Here is a 22,050-nt window from a genome sequence, read left to right as displayed (position 1 = left end):
TGGAGATTAGCACATGAGAGCCTTGCTGGTGAGGAAGGTGAACAGGATCCAGGAGTTAGTGGACAGACTTTCCAGCTATAGGTACCAGCTTGTGCAAATGAGGCCATTTTACAGCTTCACTCAAAAATTAAAGTTTTATATTCCGGGCCCTAAGAATACTTAGTTTGACCTTTCTCCCAAAGGTTTTCAGTCTCCTTACCAAGCAAGGTAATGTTCATTTCTATTCTAAGAGGATGAAAACATGGAGTAAAAATGATTCATTTTTCAAGAATAAAAGCTATGTTTCCAAATACTTCTATTTACTACACCAGGAAGAGAAGATAAAACATTTCTTCAAAGTATGCTTCAAAGTGGGAGAGAGAAAAATAGTTGGGGTCTTATTAGGGTCATCGTTACTAGAGCTTCTGCAGTTTCTTACTTTTTATAACTGACCTAGATTGTTAAAGTTGCTGATGACATAAAATTGGGACGAATACTGCACACATTGCAGGCAGTAAGTCAAATGTAAATGAATTCTGTTCTACTGTGTAACTAGGTTGACAAGTGGAAACTAAAATTTAATGTTGATAAATATCACATAATAGAAGTAGAATACAAAAACAACTTCAATAACTGCATGAATAGACTTGAATTAAAACAAAAACAAAAAAAACCTGTTTGCTTGTTTTTAAACTAAGAAGATGGAGAATTTCTACATGAATGTGTTTGAGCAACATTAGAATGGATTTCAGAAACTGGTAGATTTGTGAATTTATTGCATAGCATCTATGATGGATGACATACCTGAGATTGCTATTTTAGTATAGGGAGTAATCTGCAAAATTCTCCTCCATTCTTAATGACAACTTATTACATCCTTTTTATTCAAACTTTCTTTTGTAGAACAACCAAGATGATATAACAGATCTGGTACCACACTTTAAATAGTTTAAGCTGCCTTTCCATTAAAACCGGAACAGCTAAAAAATTTACTCTTTCAAACCACAAAACTCCAATAAAAAGTATAATAAGGTAAACAGCAGCTGTAGTAATAATGAAAGAGACCTCTGGTAAACAAGCACACTATCTTCACTTTTCATTAAAACAAAAGAAGAGAAATGCCTTGGAAGGATCTCCCTGAGCAGATAACTTTTCAGGGTGGGTGACACAGCAAAGAAGGCCCTGTTCAGTGTTCCAGCAAAGGGGGTGAAGTATTTTGGGATGAAGCATTTTGCCCTTACCACCCACAAAGAGTAACTTCTCCCAGCTCTCACCTGGGCTCTTCCCTTTCTCCTTTCTCCTTGGGAGACAGATATTTCCCTGTCTCTCACCCATGATCCTCCATCAACCATCTACCACCCCCATGAGTATACAATCTCTGGACCTTAATAAAGGCCCCAGTCATAGGACTCCAAATAAAGTAGAAGAAAGTAGAAGGAAAGGGACAATGAGACAGAGAAGAAAAAGAAATATTAGAAAAGGATACAAAAGGAAAAATTCAAATTTTCCAACTGCCAGTTACATAAAAAAGGATTGGTTAAAACATTCAGTCTAGGCTAACATCCGTCTCCTCCACTTTCTGTTAAAGAATATTTCCCTTAAATCAAGTCAAGGTGCCTCAGAATCATTCATTTCTTTTTCCCCACGAAAAGTCCAAGATGGGTTCTCTAATGGTTATCCTTGATAAATGTCAACCATATTGCACCTGCTCTTTTTTGTCCCAGAAGTGTTTCATAAGGAGAAGGTGCAGGTCTTTCCTACCTATTACATGGTGTTTGGACACAATGACAACTCCTCAACTTGCCAGTTCATTCTTACTCCTGTCCAAACCTCCAGGCATAGAAAGCAGAAAAATCGGTTTTCATCAAAGCATTTGAGGAACACTCCCAGATCACTCTTATCTCCAGAGTGATTAATAATCACCACATAATTGTCTTCGGCCACCAGTAGCTAACAGAGAGAGAGGTGAACTGCCATTCCTCTCCGACCAGTACCTCAGACACCCCAACGTTACAAGAAAGTTCAGGGGTGCCAGGCCTACATTGGCTCCCAGTGTTGATGCTGACCTTTAAAGCCCTAAACTGCCTCGGCCCAGTAGACATGAAGGAGCATCTCCACCCCCATCATTCAGCCTGGACGCAAAGGTTCAGAGCCGAGGCCCTTTTGGCAGTTCTTTCATCGCAAGAAGCGAGGTTACAGGGAACCAGGCAGAGGGCCTTCTCAGTAGTGGCACCCACCCTGTGGAACACCCTCCCATCAGATGTCAAGGAAATAAACAACTATCTGACTTTTTAATGTTTTTAATGTTTGAAGTTTTACTCTGTTTTTGTGTTCTATTGGGAGCCGCCCAGAGTGGCAGGCAAACCCAGCCAGATGGGTGAGGTATAAATAATAAAATGATGATGATGATGATGATGATGCACCTTGAGATGTGTTTTCTTAGAATGAAGGTCAGTGGTGTCTGTGGTGCCGTTGTGATTTGGTTCCATTTACACATATATACACAGGCTGAACATAAGGTGTAAGAGCTCACAGCATTAATACTCCCAAATACATTGAGCCCTCATTAGGATTAGAGGGGGAGGCGAAGTCGTAACTTTGGATACAGTACAGAGAGCAAGTCAAGCCTGATCTCTTTCCAGCCCAGTTCAAGTCAAGACTGCCCCCTGGTCTATTGTTCTTTTTCACTGACCAATGACATCATGTATTGCCAGGAAAGATGTCCTGCTCCCTTTTTAGTCCACCTTCTGGAAACATTTCCAGAAATTAGGATCGATAGATTCTGAACAAGTTTTCCAGGATTTATACTAAATGAAATATCCTACTTGCTTACTGAATAATTTGCACTTTAAATGAACAGACGTGATGGAAGATTTCACCACTATGTTGTCAAGGGGGGGGGGACACCCAGAAAAAAATGCAAACATTTCAAATGCCCATATGACAGTTTGGTTTAATTATTTAAATTCTGAACTATTTTTTATAATTTTTAATTAGACCATATGTTAACATCAGCATTAAATGTGATCAGCATTCATATGCTATGCCGTTCTTGAGCTGAAATTTTTGGAAAGAGAGATACATTTGCGGAACTGTAAGAATCTGAGGTCAAATAAAACTCCTAATTAACACTTTACCATCTATAAATAAAAGGCACAGATGTGATGGTATGTGGTGTTGAAGTGAAAACCTTCTAACCTTTAAGCTGCTTATCAACAAATTAATGTTGGAAAGAGTGTTGGCAATAAAAATATACATAGGTTAATGATAAAAATGCTTGCTAAGTTGAGGAAAGTGCTAAACATGTGGTTTTTCAAAGGGTATGCATTCTGATGACATTATTCTGCCCCTGTTGGTTCTTCATTACTGCCACCTCTTCTTTAAAATATCTGCCTAATATGTGCCTCAGATTATATTATTGCTAAGAATCATAGCCTTAACTAAAATTTGCCTCCAAGCTGTCCACTTATATGACAAAACTAAAATTCAAAATTTGAACAGCATTATATAAAGTCAGCTGGGGACATGGGCAGGATATGAGTGAACTTGAGCTAGTTAAGGCCAAGCTGCAATAAAGTTGGAAATTTCTGTGTCCTGGCATGACACCTGCCAATCTGGTGATGGGCCAAGTTTTATCTGCTTGTTAAACAACTACAAAGAGCAGAGCCCACCTAAAATGTGGCAATGGAGTTGTTAGCTTAGGGTATAGAACCCTGGGGGTGAAATTCAATGTTGAGCTATAGCAAATGTCCCATCAGCATGAGCATTGAAGCTTGCCAGATGGAATGATCCACTCTTTCATCCCCACACAACATTATGGGGGTTCTTCTGAACCCATCCCCCATCAGCAGGTGCAAGGGGCCACAAGGGGAGGAGGGAGAAAGCCCCATTGCAGAAGTGGAAGTCCTTGTGAAGGGCTTGCACTGATGGGATTAGGTGAATCTCACCTAGGAAGTTCTGTCATTTTGGGCAGGTGACGAGAGATGCATTTATTCTTGCTTTCGCCAACCCAGAAACAATAGTGCTTACTAAAGATGCTATTAGGAATCCCTAACCTAACATGTTAGGGATTTCTCGAAGCTACAAACATGAGTCTGACCAAACTGCGGGAGGCAGTGGAAGACAGAAGTGCCTGGCGTGCTCTGGTCCATGGGGTCATGAAGAGTCGGACACGACTAAACAACTAAACAACAACAACAAACCTAACATGACTTTACATCTCACCACCTGAGATGTTTTAATTCTAATAACATCGGGTTCAGTTTGCTTAAAGATTGTCCAGGCCAATGTTTATTCTTCAAAACTTCACTGTAGAAAGGCACACAATTATTCTTGTAACAAGTAGCCTAGCAGTTCTACAAAGTTCCCTAGTGGTCATGTTTGCATCACACAGCCATTCTGTCTAGCACTTTCTACAAGTTCAGATTTCTCATTTGCAACTAAATGCACACTGAAGTTAACTCAGCAGGCAATGGAAGGTATTGGGGAGAAAGGCACACACATTAGAGGTTTGGGAGGAAAATAATCCAATTAACACTTAAAGTCCTTTTATCTAATATCAGCCTATGCAGCATTCACACTTGAGATTATGGAAATGGGAAGATATCATACATCAGATATCATACATCAGAATGTGTCTAATATTAATGAATTCCCATGACTATTCATGGCTGAATTGTTTTCAGATTTCTAGTTGTAAAGGCACAACATGTTTTGTTATGCAGACTTTAAGCATGCATCTTAGAAAAATAAGAACAAGAGAAGAGGTGTTAGCAAGAAAACAGGTCACACTTGTTTAAGAAAGCAGTGCAGGTGAAGGGGGACTAAGGCTACTTTCTCTAATCTACACTAAGAGAGACACCTGCTTACATTGTTGTCATTAAAACTAAAAACAACTCAGAGGTTGGAATTCCTTTGTTGATGTTAAGACATTGTTTTAAACCTTGTTATCTGTCATTTTTCCTATATCAGTTTTATTGCCCACTCATTTTCTTGTTGCAAGAGCTGTTTCAAAGCTATGGATGTGCCCAAAATCACCCAAACAAGCTTCATGGGTAGCTGGGAGTTTAAAATCCAAATCTCTACCTCCTAGGCCAGGCATAGGCAAACTCAGCTCTCCAGATTTTTGGGACTACAACTCCCATGATCCCTAGCTAACAGGACCAGTGGTCAGGGATGATGGGAACTGTAGTCCCAAAACTTCTGGAGGGCCGAGTTTGCCTATGCTTGTCCTAGGCCTTTGCAATATCTAGCAACTCTACATTTCCTAAGTTTACAGTGACAGTAATCTCATCCAGGCAGCCATAACATCCAGGGAGATCCTTCTCATATGGGAACCGTATGTCTCCCTTCTCCTCCTAGTTGCAACCTAGGTGGAAATGCTGACAGAACATAGTCTGACTCCTTCAACTTCAAACCACCACTTCCCGGGTGTGAAGAAGCCAAAACAGCAGCAACCCATTCCAACTTGATTGTCCCATGAGTTGCATGAAATTAAATATATGCTGCAGGGTAGTCATCAGTTACACCCTGTTTTCCTCCTGCCTGCACAGACAGCACAGCTCACAATTTATGACCGCATTCGCTGCAGGGAAGGTAAGTTTAACCCCTCCAACAACTTGCTTCAGGGTACTGCCAATCCTTTTTTTAATATAGTGAGGAAGGTACAGAAGAATATGCAAACAGCAAACAAACAAACCCATCATCTTCAGCTGCTTAAAACAAATAGCAATGCTTCACATAGTATCTCTTGTCAGATGTGCATTTAATTAGAATAACAACTATGCTAAAAAGTAGGATATGGTCTACCCATCAATAGTGACAGTAAGGGGAGGCCAACACTCAAGAGTTGAGGACCCATACACAGTACATCAATGGTGTCATAAGGAATAGACCAATTGTGGTAAAGAAGGAAGGGGGCATTAATTGAAACATATTTGTTCCTTCAGAATTACACTTAATACATTGTAAGTCAGTGGCAACTGATACAGTTTTGTTTTCCTCTTATTTTTACCTCCTTTCACATGGCTTCACTTATGTCTACTATTCCATGCCACCTTTGAGCAATACTGCTCCCTGGGCTGAAAACAAGCCAAAACTCCATTAGGCATAAAAATAATTCCTAGCAAAGCAAAGCATGCATTCCAATAGAAAGGGGCAAGCTGTGATAGCCACAGCAGCCCTCGTCTAAAATCACAGAGGGAAATGGTCTGTGGTAGAACCAGACCTAGGCAAGAGTCTACCTACTGCTCTTAACTATTGCCTCTGGGGTCACGATTTTTACAATTTCCATTCTAGACATGCATAGCTTCTTAAGCATATCACCTCTTCAGCTTTAGCTCAGCCTCACACACTATCATCTATGCTCAAGTCTCTCCATGTTGCCAAAATACTGCAGCTGCCAGGCAACATTTTTTAACCCTACTGCCAGACTTAAAGAAATATCTTCTGTCTTTACCCAACTTTACTAGGATAAAGCGTCACAGTGGTGAAAGGTATCTGCTGCTGTAGGTTGTTCTTTACTGGAGTCCCTGAGTGTGACATAACATGCCTGAGATCCAAAGCTCAGGATCCAATGTGCACACCTGTTGAGAACCTCTACCATTTAATGAAAATCCTGGGAAAAGGGGAGAGTTATGCACCAGGCAGTCAATATGTGTCTCTTTTCTGGGGAGATGCAGAAATGGTAAGACTGCAAAAATGAAAAAGAATAATAAATACTGAGAGAACAGAGAAAGCTGGAGACCCTAGATTAGGATCAAGGAAGAATGCTTTTAAAGTATTTACTGATTTTTTATGCCAGGTGCACAAAAGTCTATTTATGAGAATACTCTCAGAAACAAGTGGCAGCTTAAATGATAAAATTATCCACATAAGTCTATGAGTGAAAAAGACTAAATTTCCCAAAGCCTTTTGTGGGGAAAGTCCGGCAGAAAGAACGACGTACCATGGGCGTCTCCAAAATGTGAAATAGTGAATGAAACACAACTTGAGAAAATCAAATAACAGAGACATGTGCAAAGCCTGCTACAGTAATTGTGAGTCCAGCTGATGAGCACTGATATACAGATTTCTGCCTATCATACAATCTGCTAAACCAGAATTTATGACACTAAAGACAAAGAGGGTGCTTCTGCTCACTTTAGTCACTCACTACTATAGCTGCCACTTCAGGAAGTTTCAGGTCATTTGCAGTAGCTACAGTGACAAAGTGCAGACAGGGAAATAGTATGGAAGTTCATAAAACATCCATTTTGTTAGCTAAGTAACACAGAAACCTGTTTTAAACTGAGTTAGATTGTTGACACATCTAGCTCAGAATTACCTACACTTCCTGGCAGCTGTTCTCCAAAGTTTAGTTGACATTTTGGGGTAAGACGGCTCTAAAGTTTTATTTTTCAAATGATGGACTGACTGGGGTTGATTATCAGTTAAACATCTGGCCAGTTCAGATGACAACTTTGAGCTGGGTTAAGAACACTGACAACTTAAAGAAGAAAAGTCACTTGATCCAGGGAGAGTTTCACATATTTATTGGCCTGTTCCAACCACATTTCCTTAATGGTGACTGCTCCTGGAAAAAAAGCATTTTGGTTCCTGAAATTCATTCGAATTCTACAGATAAAATATAGCTGATGGAATTCTACAGGATGTGGCATTAGTGTGTGAAAACAGTGCAGATCGAATGATCCACAGATGGTGGAGATGTCAGGCAGAATCCACCTGGCTAATTTCAAGCATTGTTATGGATTACCCTATGGCATACATCAAATTCTTTCTCCCTGACAACCATAGCTCTAACCCAGCGGGAAACCCAGCCAGAGATCTATCACCATTCCACCTTGTTTGACACATAACTACTCCAAAACATGGTATCAGGATGCTTGGAGCAGGCTTTTCCAACATCATGATCAGAGCTGTGCATGACAGTCACTCTTTAGAAAAACAGTGCAGACACAGCAAGAAAAAAGTGAGAATGGTTGAGAGTGTAGGATTAGTTCTCCCATGCCCTGTTCTTCTCAGACTATCCATGCCATTCTGATTTGAAGCAAGTGAAGGAAAGCTCCAATTTGATCCTATTTCTTTCAAACAGCTTTACAGCTTTTGCCAGAGTAATTGCTACAGTTATAGAAGGGAGGAGAAGAGAAAAAATGTGTTGCTTGCAAATATTGTGCCTAATTTTGATTCATTAAATGCAGTTACACACACACAAAGCTCATAAAGCACACAGGTTTTCTACATTTTTATTAACACAAGGACCCACAAATATATATATTTACTGAATCGCGCCCACCAGGCACTTCTCAGCTGCTTTGGTCCTTGTGTTTCATTAGACCAATCATGCAATTATAGCTCTCTGACTTCTCACCCACAGTGTGGTGGAAAATCATCTGAGTGTGACTTTTTGTGATAAAGTTGTTTGCAAGCACTGAGGCCACCTAGCTCAGTAGATATAAATGTCACTCAAAGTTCCCTATGCAGATATCAGATATGATACAGACATATCAATGCAGACACTTTTTCTTTGGGCATCTTCAGATATTATTGAATTTCTCTGACCCTTACGCTGAATAAATGTCATCTAACATAATTTTGGTTTTCACTTGTATGTTTGTTTATGTTTCATATTTGGAAAACAATGCATTTCCAGGGATGCCAGATGATTTCTTCAGATGAAACAGGGAAAGCACACTGCAGCAAACCCTTATGGCTGGAGGTTCAATTTTCAAGAGCATAAGTAAACATGTGAAGGGGAGGGAAAGAGGTTCCAAGTTCTGTGACCTCAAGTGCATCACCACTGTACTGTTCACAGACCTCTAAGAATTTGAAGGCAAAGATCAGAAATGGGAAACCTCCTCTACTCATGGAAGCTCATGCCACAGACATCTGCCCTCCTGCTTACAGAGGGTTGAGAAACAGTACAAAGGTGATATACTGAAAGGAGCAGAGTTTAGCAGCACATCATTCATCCACTTCCCCTGGCATGTTTGCTCACACACTTGCAAACTGGATGCCTAAATAAAGCTTACCCCTGAAGAAAATCTCTATTTCTAAATGGATGGAGAAAGTTCGCTTATAATTACAAAGAAACGACTCACAGTTTGTCTTGCACCTAATAATATACTCCATACTTAAAGCAGGACAATCATCCTAAAATATAAGTAGTGTGTGAATCAATAGGCTGGCCTCAGGGTGGAAACTTTAGAAATCTTTAGATCTTGTAGGCACAATGGCCAGCATATCGATACTTGCAGAAACAACACACACTTAACTGGGTGTTCATTTTCACTGAATCCTGATTGGATTTCACCATTTGCCTTCTGTTATTTTAAAAGAAATTCATACAGAATGAGCTCTCCATCACAAAACTTCACATTGCATATTTGTATTTATTAGGACTGTGCCATATCTTATTCAGTTTAATTGTTGGATTTAAAATAGTGATTCTAATAAGTTATGTATCTTTAATAAGCTTCATATCTAATTAGTTATATATCTAATAAGTTATCTATATCTATGTACATGTATATATATATCTATAGAGAGAGAGAGATGATAGATATAGAGATAGATATATGCATCTTAGCTACGTATATAAATATTTACATCTTTAGAATACTGTTTGAGAACTTTTTTTGGTCTTGATATGGTTGCATAAGCCCTAGTTTTCCCCTGACAGCAGCCTCTTTCTTCTTAAGCAAGGCATATTTTTACTGTTGTAAACCACTTTGATACATTTTGGTGATATAGCAGTATATAAATATTTGTATAAATAAAATAAATGATAGGGGTGCCTATCAGGGGATGATGGCACAATGCTATATAATCTGTTAGATTTGCCTTTGCAATGACATCACTAAGTGCCATGGACAGCTATTGTAGGTACAAGCGAAAACAATATAAATGAAAAGGTAACGTATTCTCACAAGAAAGACTGAAAAATCAGCTTTGACATAAGTCTCAATGTGATTCACATTCATGTAGGAAAAACCAAAAATGGTTTTTAAAACAATACAAATACACACCCAATACTTATACCTAAACCATTTCCCCCCATCTAGCTGGGAAACCCAATATGCAACATTTCAATGTTAAAGTTTGTGACTATTAAAGAAGTCAGTTAACATATTTCCACTTCAGGAGCTATCCTTTTGGTCCTTTCAAATTTACTTCCTAATTTTCAAAATATCAACATAGCATAAAAGTTGGCGGGAAGGTCAAGGATTTCCAGAATGTCTATGCTCCTTCATGGCACTTCAGATTCTATGGGTAATTTATTTAGCTCTCACATAAATGAGCATCATTTGTATAGTCTGAAGATTTGCATCCCTTGTTTTTGAAGGCAGATGAAAGCTGCTCTTCACATTCATTCTCTAGCTTTTGTAGACAAGAACCATTACTGGAACAGAACCCTATTCTTCTTTTCAAAGCTGAAACAAAAAATACAGGAACAGAAATGAAGGAGCGGTAAGTGAGGCAAAAAAGTGGGAAGTGCGATTTTTGTTGGCACTCGCTCACTCCCTTTGCCGCCACATTTTACATTCATGCTACAAATATCTGGCAGGAAACTTGGCATACTCATCATAACAAGCCAACACTGAAGTTCAAGATTAGGTTGAGCTTTAAAGGAAAAGTACTAGGGGGCCTTGCTACCTGAAGATTTGGTGAAGGTGACCAACTTCTATAGCTTCAAAAGAGCATTTGACAAATTCCTGAAGGATGAAGCTGTAAGTAGCTACTAGTAACAATGGCCATGGAGTTTCCCCCTACTACCAGTTACTAGGTATCATGGGCAGTCAAGTGCCATTGCACATATGTTCTTCTTGTGGGTTACCCATAGGTATCTGGTGGGCCATTGTGAGAACAAAATGCTGGACTAGCTTGACCTTTCATCTGATCTAGTTGGGCTCTCCTTATGTATTATCAGGCTTCCCTCCCAGCAGTTAATCAATATTTGTTGGATATCATTCTCTGAGTAGATAATCAATGAGTAGGGCAACTATAATACCTAGAGAATCTTTCTGCAGCAATGTTTGGTTCTATTAGACACCTTAAAAAAAATTAAGTCCACACTTCAAGAGCATCAAACTTTGGTATACACCTTTCTCTTAAATAAGAACTATTAATCTCTAAATAAATTAACTGTCACTGCCCTGCAATGAAAATTCTTGAAACTATTGAAGTAGAATTATTTGAACTCTATGGAAATAAATTTGAAATGAATAAATGCAAATGAGTTTATTTTTTCAAAAGAGATTCAGTAAGGAAATAGGTTTGCCATGAAAAGCCATGTCAGAATGGTGCAAAAAGTTTATTACCAAAATATACAATCATTAAAAAGTGAAGCTCTAGCATAGCTAATTTGGATAATGACATGAGAAGTTCTTCCTTTCACTGACAACCCAACAGCATAGATTTTTTAATGAATGGCAAGACAGTATTTGCTACAGTATACAATATTATCACTTGTAGTTAAAGTAGATCTGTGCTAAAAAATTATTTTAACAATTTGTTGGGTGGGTGATATGAAAACCATGAAAAACTATGGGGCAGGGGGTTCTGGAGGGGGCTGCCACTTAACCTTGGTCAAGGTAAGCAAAGGCTTTCCGATTTTACTTGCTTTTTTAACATAAAAAAGAAAACTGCACACTATTCCTGGTGGGTGCAATACTGTCTTCACAGCTTGCCACCTCCTACACTCCCTTGAATGACTTGCCAGTGATACTACAGTACATCATTTCCCATCACTTGCAAGGCATTCTGGGAAGTGACATGAGGCTCTTCCACAGCTTCCCACTAGCTGCGCTTCCTAGTGAGACTCAGTAAGGAAAGTGGCAACTCCCTCCCAAAAATATTCAGAGCAATTCCCCCTGCCCATACCAGAAAAGAACTGCAATTATTTTTTACCATAGAAACAGGTGACAAAGATGTAATATACGTTACTCAAACCATCAGATGGAGTGTATTTACACCATGCCTGCTATACAACCCAAAGCTAGATACAACTGAAAGTTCTCAGGAGGCAAGACTTCCTATAATACACCCCAACTATCGCCAGTATTGTTGTAAAGTGCAAACAGATTAGTTCATACTTTCACCTTTGATGGGAACTTGGTTTCTGATCACTGCTAGGAATTTATCCACATTAGATCTCAGTAATCCCAAAAGATATGTTTATTCATCATTTTGAACCTAATAACCCTAGATTCCTAACACAAAGACCTTTTAAACAGTGCTATACAGGAACAAAGATGTGTAAAGCATGCAGTTGGAAGTCTCCAAATCAACCATCTAAACAGCAATAAATTCATTATGTTTGGGAGACAATCATTATATAAAATTTACTCAGAAAGTAAAGCAAGTCAGGAATCCTCATGTGTGTGTGCGTGTGTGGTTTATGGCACCATGGTTCCCATTTAATTCATGTGCAGAAGCACTTCACATTTCTGATAAAATTCCAGTGGAATGCAGTTAGCTATATTTTCTTCTGACAACGATGCATACATTTTATATATATATAGTCATTGACTCACTTGTCTCATGAGTGATTCTAATTATATTAGAATTAATTAGTTTATTTATTCCTTTAATTGTATTGTTATAGTTGTGTGTGTGTGTTCTGTTTCCTGCATTTTTATTTCAAAATAAAATAAAATTATATGCAGAAAATGTGTGTGCCTGTCCTCTTAACCAGGAATTGATTGTACTAATATAGCATATTGATATTGTTATAGCTATATTGGGCTCTTTTTTTGCCAAAGACAGGCAGAATTGTAATTATTAAACTTAAAATAAGAACATACAATCATAAAAAATTGTAACTTCCAATTCTGTGTCGCATCATGTCCTTTATCCAATGTGAACAATCCCACCCTGATTTTTATATAAAACTGGAGTTAACTACCCTGTTCCCATCTCTTGTAGCTGAAGTCACCAACACATTTTAACCATAAGTGCAATTCAAGGAGAATGTCTTAAGTTCCCTGGACAAAGCATATGAAGTGCTGAATAAGACTACCAACATTAGCAGGAGTTTGACAAATAGCTATGAGTCACAGAAACACTTATTAAAAGAAGCTTGTCCAGCTGAGTGTTTGGAGTTGGGGGAGGGGGACAGGACCAGAAGGGAGATAAATCTTGCCTAGGCAAAATAAAGTTCCCTTGTGTATCTTCATTTTCAGCAGTCCTGCAATGCTTCACCTAGATTATGTGACCCCCTCAGGATCACCAATATTTATTCTGTTCACCAAGTTTGAAATAGCTGTTATCCTACACTGGCTTTCAGTTGTCGTTAATGCAATCAGCAAATGCCCATATATTAACAAGCCTATCATCTGGACTCCAGCATTGGCAAGGTGTATTCTCTCTTGGAGAGGACACTTAATGCAACATGTTATTTTCCATGAAAATACAGTATTTGATAGTGGGTTGTGCAGAAAAGGAAACATCAAGCACAATATTTGAGGGAAATATGGCTCTGTCATCCTGCATTAAAAAAAAGAAAGAAAAATCATTCTCCACATGAGAAAACTGTATTTGGAGATTATCAAAGGAGAGAGCATATGTTAAGCGAAATTCCTATGGGTGGGGTTCAATATTTTATATGTATTTACCTTAATTTTGAGATGGTCAAGGGGGTGATTATGAGTGTCCACACTCTTTCATTCTACAAATAATCTCACCAGTGGTCTGAACTCTACAGCTTTCCTGGAGGCCCATGTTTAATCAAAGCCCAGAGGAAGGTGTCATGAGCTAGCTCCTTCCATGGAGCTTTCTGAGATCAGGAAAATGCACCACCAGGGAGGTTGCAGAGTGCTGGATAAACATTGACTGGTAAGAAAAACACATGTAATATACAATCTCCTGTAGGCCATAACTGCCACTGATACAATATACATTTCTCTTTATGGCCAACGATCCAGGCAAAGGATGGTACCCTATCCATTATTTGGTGCTTGTTAAAATGGTGGTGGTCTTAGCAATACATACTTTGACAAAAAATTTTTGCTGTTCTCAGAGACCATTCTCTAAATGTTTGTTGTTTGTTTTATTTTTTGTTTTTCTGTAATTGTTGCATATGTTTTAATTAATTTAAAGTAATGAAAAAAAGAAAAGGATATGTAAAAAAAGAAAAAGACATCTGAGGGAGCCCTGTTTAGGGAAGCTTTTAATGTTTAACAGGTTATTGTATTTTAATGTTCTGTTGGAGGCCACCCAGAATGGCTGGGGAAACCCAGCCAGATGGGCGGGGTATAAATAATAAATTATTATTATTATTATTATTATTATTATTATTATTACCACTATCCTTAGCCATCTTACAACAACACTGTAAGCTCAGGTCTCCACACCAACGGATGTTCTAAAGAAATACTCAACTGCCCTGAGAAGGGGTGCTGGTGGGTGGAAGCCTCTTTCTCAGAGAAGGAACACAACTGAGAAACTGGAGGACATCTATTAGTACAGCAGTCGAGGTACCTCTCATAAGCACAGGTGCTTATGTGCTCTCTCAAAGCAGGCATGATCAATTGCTTCTCATGTTTCTTTCCAGGGCTTAGTAAAAACTTGGGCACAACACGCTAAAAGCCCCCCACCCTTTGTTTAATTATATCTTATTTGGAAGAACCGAAACTCTGGTCATTAGTTTTTAAACCAAATCTATGGCTATCTATACATATTTACTCGGATTGAAGCCCCACTGTGCCCAATAAGATTCCATACCAAATAGGTATGTATATGTATTTCAGCCTTATTCTGCCTTGAATTCCAGTTTGCACAATAAATATCCTGCTCTCATTCATGTTTCACACAAGGGAAAGAGCAACCTAGAAGGGAAAAAACAAAGGCCAAATTTGCAGCTCTGTGTCTTACCTAAAGCATGTTACATAGTGTTTGCATGCCTTAAGTTACAGAGTTTCAGTATACAGCAAGTCATTTTTCAATGTGATACTTGTGGATGGCTCCAAATCCTGAATTGTATTTTACATTCTGATGCCATCAGCTCCATTTAAAATCCAGGTATTACGCTTCTAGTTAAGGATGTTTGAAGTACAACGTGCTCCATGTGACTGCATTCTTTACTGTAAAACTTTTCAATATATTAACGCTCTACAAAGTAATTGAATTAATAAAGAGGTCATATCGCTGTCATGGTAGATATTTCAGTTGATGAAGTGTCATTAGCATCATTTTACCTATGCAATTTAGATTTGCTCAAATATATCATCTCTACATACCAAACCCATATGAAGATTACAGTACATAGCTCCCCAGTCCAAAGTCGTCCAAATTGCCACCTACATAAAATTTATGCTCTGTGAACACTTGATCCACGACTCCTGATATATAGAAACTAATCTTATTGTCACTTACAGTCCTAGAGATTAAGGGATGGGGCCCATAAAGAATATCTATTAATCATGAATAGGATGTCACACTGCTCATTGCTAGCAGGCATTCTACACAGCTTCATTACAACAAATTACTTATCAATTTTGAGCATTGTTCATACTGTGCTTTGAATTTTTGTATCATTTATTTTGATAAAACTGAATTATTTGCAGCTTTTATCACGAATACTTGCCACAAGACATCAAACTTATTTAATAACAGCTGCAATTTGTGGAATTGCACTTCTAGTTAACAGTGGCCGACAACTGAAAAATTCACTGCAATTTGATAAATGATAGCATTAATAGAAGTGGTTCTTTAAATTTTTAATAGGCCAATTGCTTAACTTAACTAGGGCCAAATGCTCAGCTAAACTTCAATTCATACATCTTAGTATAAACTGGAGAACCCAATTTCATCCACAACACAGTAGTTTGCCGGTTAAAACATTTTGACTTGGTAATGTATCTAAAAATACTAGCATTGCACTTTATAGTGTTGTCTCAGGTCACCCTATACAAATACACTACATAATACATATACTGTTATGGTATCAAAGCTGCTATTACTACAAAACTCATATAAAGTACTTCATATACCAAGGCTGCAATCCTATGCATGCTTACTTGAGAATCAGTCCCATTGAACTGACAATGATCTTTTAGTAGATCTATAAGATTAAGCTGCACAAGTTCTGTTCTTAGAATTTCAAAAATAATTATTATATTGTGCTAATCCAAAACTTTACTACTGAGATACCCATTATGAGCAAGACTTTCCTTTATCTTCTTGATTTTGGGTGTGCTCACTTTATATAGAAAAACACCCTGAAATTTACATTACAAACCCAGAAAGGTTTAGAGCCTTGCCAAATGATGCAATTATTCCTTCAGTTTAATTTTGCCTAAAACAAACAGTTCTTCATCAACTTCAACAAAGATCCTACCAGAAAACCTCATGCTGATGAAAGAAAAGCAGGAAAACTTTCAAAAATAAAAATGCATTTTATGCTTTACCTAAAAAAAAAAGCAAAAAGCATCTGTTTGTTGGGAGAGAGACAAATGTAAAATGGATTGAAAGACCTCTAAGGTATACACACTAGTATATCTACTAGTTCTTGGAGATAAAAAATTACCAGCTTAAGTACTTTACAAAATTTGTCCAACAATAACTGTGGGGGTGGGGTGGGGGTGCAGAAGATTGCTGGAATGAACTCAGTGAAACCTTACATTGTTAACCGGCTCCAACAGCTGATACTCTTAACATCTCTGTTTATGCTACGTTTTCATGGAGTTGATTTGACAAATTAAATTCTTTTGCTCAAAAAAAAAGAAAGAAAGAAAGAAAGAAAGAAAGAAAGAAAGAAAGAAAGAAAGAAAGAAAGAAAAGAATCCTCACGGCTTATCCTAAACAGACTAGTCGATTTTCATGACACATACTAAACATAAAACTTTTTAAAATGCAATGCCCGTGGACGACAAATAATAAGAATCTAACTTACTGAATACTTTCAATAATTTTCAAGAGTACTCCTGAAACTGGTAGAACGCTTTGTGTTCGAGTCATTAGTAGTTATGTTAGGATGTTTGCTTGTTTTTAACTTGGGAAGAAAGTTATTAAAAGGTACACCTAGTTATAAGAAATAGCTAGACATTCTGTGTTTAACAATATGTTTCATATGCCATTTTTACATGAGCATCATGCTTGCTTGCTTTTTGCTTATTCAGAACACCCACAGGTTACACAAAATGAATTGGTGGGTCATTGCTGTACCTTATTATTCTTACGAATTAGGCCAAACTTATTGAATTCAGGATCCTCTTTTATTTAACAGAATAAATGAGTACTACTAACACAACAACAGTAAGTACAGAAAACTATTTTTCTCCACTAACTGCAACTGTAAGCAAGAACTGGTAGACAGTACTTTATTAGAAGTCCTATAGTAAGCACACGTTAGAGAAATTAATCATTCATTCCCTGTAGACTGCTTATGTATTTCATCAGGCCATTATCTGATCTGAATAACAAGAACAATTGCATAATGAAATGCATTACTGCTGACACCAGCAACTTTATTCTATCCTCTTCAAAAATGCAAGTACCTTTACAGCACAAAAGGGGAAGAAGGTTTTACCCCCATAATTCATCTGTGCCCTAATGCACTGGCCCACAACAGTTTCTTGTTCACCTGTATTTTATACTATCAAAACGTAATTGCACGATATTAAACACAATATGCACAAGTATACATTTCAGGAAAATTATATCAAGCCATTCCAGTGATATAAATACAATTTTCAAAGACAGGGTTCAGCATTCCCATCAGATGTGTGCTCATTCAAAGAACATGCCAAAAAAAGAAGAAACAGTTTCCAGAAAATACTTCAAAAAAATGATAATGCATCCTAGTCTCAAACAACAATAGTCAGCACTGCTGTGCTAAACAATATTTTGCAAAACTAGCAAACAAATCCCTTGGCTTGGCTGAATACATTAATGTGTTGTGAACCACTTTTATTAATAAGCCAACCGAACCTGACCATCTTGTGTAGTCTCAATACAATTCCTGACAAGACACTTATTTTTTGCAAGAAAAGCTCTCTTACATTCAGTTGTTTCATGTTTCAAAGACCATTAAATAACCTTTAGATGGCCACAAATGCTGCTGTTTAAAACTATTCTAATCCAGCTACCATGAAGCCAACATTAATTCATTCTTCCTAGAACTAGCAGTCTATGCTCTCCTAGTACTCCCATCATTATGTTTTTGGTAACTGTAAGCAATTCTGACTTAACTGTACATGCCAAGCAATACTTTGTGCTAGTATTAATATCTTAAGCCAGTTTTGCCTAATTGGCCTTAGCACAGTGCATATTACAAATCTGATCAGAAGTGCTAGTGAGAAAACTGGTATTGCAAGAAATAAAACTTTCATGTTTCAGTACAGCCATTGGCAGTAGTATAAGGAGGAAACTTTCAAAATCAACCATTAATGGTCACACTTGATCTTGGGAGCAATGCATGTTCAATGTAGTTTGTCTAGGGTATTGGAACTCTGAAAATAGTGAATCCTAAATACCTTGGGAATATTAAAACAATGAAAGCATTACTCATTAAATAATCTTTGCTGCCACATCATCTTTCATGAGACAGGTAGTTTCTATTTTAGAAAAAAAGAGAGTTTAATTCATGACTGTAGATATTGCGATCCGCAGCATGTACCATTTTTTTTTTTTGCCTAGGAGCACAAAATTATTCTAATCAAAATCCATTTGGCAATAACAAACAATGCTGAGATGTTATTGATTCAACCTAGTACATTCAGAACTGACTCAACTCTATTTCCACTGACAAAGGTTTTATTAAATATTTGAAAACAGTCTCTCTCTCTCTCTCTCTCTCTCTCTCTCTCTCTCTGTATATGTGTTCGTGTGTACACACACTTTTTTGGATTGGCTATGTTAACTGCTCATTATTTTGTCCAGTTGCAATCAGTTAATCCTCAGATCCCCTTCAGGTGGTCAACAAAACCCAAACCAAACCAGCTACAATCCGTCTGTCTGACCCAAGTGGAATAAGGCTCTTAAAACTTTTTTTTTAATGCAGAGATGTTTCTTAGGCTCCAAGATGGTACCCCTTGTGTCAGGCAAAGCTCTTACTTCCTTGTCATTAACTAACCTCAATCACACAGCCTCCATGGCCTTGTCCAAATTCATTCTCCCACAGGACACACAGATACTCAGCACAAAATAACACCGCATCTGGAGCCTAAGTTGTGTCCTGCATGTGCCACTTTCAAATCAAAACACTGTTTTGATGTAGGCAATGCTTAACATTTACAAATCTGTCTCAAAAGGCAAGGGTAGCCAAGAATGGGGCTAAGGTAAAGACAAACTGTATCCAAGCAAGTAAACCACAAGACTATATTGCTACCGTGTATTGGTACTTAAAGACTTAACTGACACCTAGTGCTACCTTTCCATTTAAAATCCTCTAGGTGTCTACTGAAGAACATCTCTTTGTTGGAAAACGGGGGGGGGGGGGGGGCTGGTTCAGATGAATGTTCCTATATGTCCTAACTCGGGACTTAACATCTCCAGCAAAAGCAACAGCATTGCTCCTGTAACTCTTATGACATTTGAGCTTCACGATATAGAAAAAGGAGGAATAAAAAAAGCTCAATGCACTCTTTCCCCCCCAACCCCCCCACCCCACGCACACTACCAATGGTCGCCGCCGCCGCCCCTAAGTTACATGACTCGCGATGTTGTATGTACAGCATCGCATCTGCTTACGGGGCAGACGGGATGAAAGAGACAAAACACAAAATAAAGAGTCTAGGAGGAAAGAAAACCGACTTACTAAATGCAGCCAGCTCGGACCTCTCCGGAAAATCTTAAGGAGTCTTTCCTTTCCGCTCCTGCCGGTCACCTTACGAGCAGTGCTCCTATTCCACAAAGGCCACGAATGAACTGCAAAGACAACCACATGTCACACGCCCAGCAGGTTTGTTTTGGTGCCGAGAGAAGATTGCGGGTGCGAGGAGGGCTGGGTGCGGGGGAGGGAGGGGGAGAAGAGCGCGAGAGGGAGGAGGGGCGAGAGGCGGGCGGGCGGGCGCTTCAAGTGCTCTCCTTCCCCCCCTCCCTCTCTCCTCGCAATCGCGAAGCGGGTGCCGTTCTCCCACCCCTCAATAAATAACTCAGGAGAGGGTCTCGCGCGCGCCGTGCCCAATTCGCCGCTCTGCCAGGGCGCGAAGAAGAAGACGAAGACGGTACCTGCAACTCTCCCCTCGCGCTGAGGCTGCCAGAGAAGAGGAGGGGTGTAGTGGCGAGGAGAAAGATTTCTCTTTTTTTAAAAGAAAGAAGAAGGGGGCAAAATAAATAAATAAAAGGCGAGGGACGGCGAGAGGAGGAGTGTGTGTTTGTGTGTGTGCGCGCCAGCGCGCGCGGAGGCTGGGAAGTCAGGAGCTCCTTGGCAGAAGCGGAGCAAACGGATAGCGGGGAGTCGACGCCGGTGCTGTGGAAGAGCAGCCCTCCGAAGAAACCCACGCAGGGCGCGGGGAGAGAGGGGCAACCGGCGCGCTCCTCCCGCCGGCGAGAGGGAAAGGAGGCGGCAGCGGCGGCAGCAACGCACACACAAAAAGCGTCCCCTTCCTTGCACGCGCAAAGACGAGCTCCTCTCTCTTTCCCTCGCTAGGGCTCATCCCCACCGCCGCCGCTACCAGCAGCAGAAGCAGCAGCTGAAGCCGCTCTCCTCACACTCACCTGCATTTCCTTAACGAGCCACTTGATGGCTGGCAGTGGCTCCAGGCGAGGCGCTTTCTTGCTTTCTTTCTCTCGCGCTCGCCGGTGCCTGCCTATACTCGGCCAAAAGCCGCAGGGGAAAGGAAGAGGGGGGCGCTCTGAGGTGCGGAAGGAAAGACCGCCCAGGGAGCGGAAAAAACTATCGTCTCGAGACGGTTGTTGGCGCTTTACCACCAAGAAAGAGGGGTGGGGAGAAGAGGGGTGGCGGCAGGTTGAAGGTGTCGGAATGCTTTGTGAGGGTGGGGGACACGTGTAACACAAAGGCGGTTTCGCTGGAAAGTGACCCTCCTTTTCTCACGCTTGTCACCTCAGGCGCCACTTTATTCCGCGCTCCTCTCAGTCCTGACAAGAAGCAGCTCCACCTCTCCCTTTTGTGACCCCCTCATATAAGACCCGCGATTTGGCTGGTGGGGGTGGGAGGTTGCCCCCCCCCCCCTGCGAAAAGACAAGCTGAGAGCGAGCATACATCTTCATGAACTTTCTGCCTCGCGCCTCTTCCCCCGCCGGCGCACTTCGAGGCGCGCGCGCTCCGTTTGGTGAGGGGAAACGGGGCCCAGAGGCGGACGGACCTTCTCTCCGCTATCCCGTTACGCTCCGATACAACGGCCAGCTCCCTGCTGTCCTAAAACCCGTCGTTCCCTCCCTCTCTCTTTGGCGGGTTTATGTCCTTTGCCCCCCCTCCGCGCCGCCCTGGACGATGAAGCAGTTAATAAGGCATGAAAAGAATACACCTTCACGGTGCTAATGACCCTAGTCACCACTTTGAAAAAGGCTGGGAATGGGTGCTTTCAGAGGAGCTGCCTGGTTTCCCGCCTCCCCCCTCACGATCTCTTCCAGGTGTAAGCACAGATGATTCCCAGGCTATTAATACGAGGAAGGCCCTCGCTCTCCCCCAAGGAGCTGCGTTTACAAGGGAAGGAGAGCGCGTCGGACGAGAGGGCAGCGCTGAACAGGACCCGCCCTGCCGGTGCTTGCCGCCTCGGGCGCGCCCGACCCGGCGACGGCGTGTGCTCCTCCTGCCGGTTGCCCTCGCTCGCTTCCCTCGCTCGCTGGCTTCACCGAGAGAGCGCGTCGATTCCCCCTTTCCAACCTAACCCGCCCCCTCGCCGTCTTCCCCCTTCCGCTTCTTTCTCCCCTGACGATACTTTGTGTGTTTTAAATAAAGATTTCGTTCTGCCAACCCGCAGGAAGCTTTTAACAAGATGCAGCTGAGCGTGTCGATATCATAGCTTTTGACTGCTGCTCCAGCGTGCGCCTCGACTCCCAACTCTTCTCGGGCTTCAGCTTCGCCGGGGCCGCCGCCGCCGCCTCACGCTGCGGCCCTCTCGCCTTAGCAGCCTTCTCGGAGCAAAGGAGAGGCGGCTTCTCCACCCG

The 22,050-nt window shown here is 40.4% G+C and overlaps 1 protein-coding gene across 40 annotated transcripts in view; it reads right to left on the bottom strand.

The window, feature by feature from the left end:
• Positions 1 to 20,653, bottom strand: part of PTPRD (protein tyrosine phosphatase receptor type D) — a 1,152,007-nt gene extending 1,131,354 nt beyond the window's left edge. For 17 of the 40 annotated variants that reach the window (XM_053371583.1, XM_053371574.1, XM_053371582.1 and 14 more), the window contains exon 1: positions 19,736 to 19,908. The gene's annotated coding sequence lies outside the window, so the exon portion shown is untranslated. Of the gene's footprint in view, positions 1 to 19,735; positions 19,910 to 20,148; positions 20,385 to 20,637 lie in introns of those variants that run through there. The other 23 variants (XM_053371568.1, XM_053371581.1, XM_053371572.1 and 20 more) reach the window with 6 other exon arrangements.
• Positions 20,654 to 22,050: the final 1,397 nt, after the last annotated feature.

Source organism: Podarcis raffonei, chromosome 17 (assembly GCF_027172205.1).
Source record: "Podarcis raffonei isolate rPodRaf1 chromosome 17, rPodRaf1.pri, whole genome shotgun sequence".
Classification (NCBI taxonomy): domain Eukaryota; kingdom Metazoa; phylum Chordata; class Lepidosauria; order Squamata; family Lacertidae; genus Podarcis; species Podarcis raffonei.
This window is presented reverse-complemented; position numbering and strand designations above follow the sequence as displayed.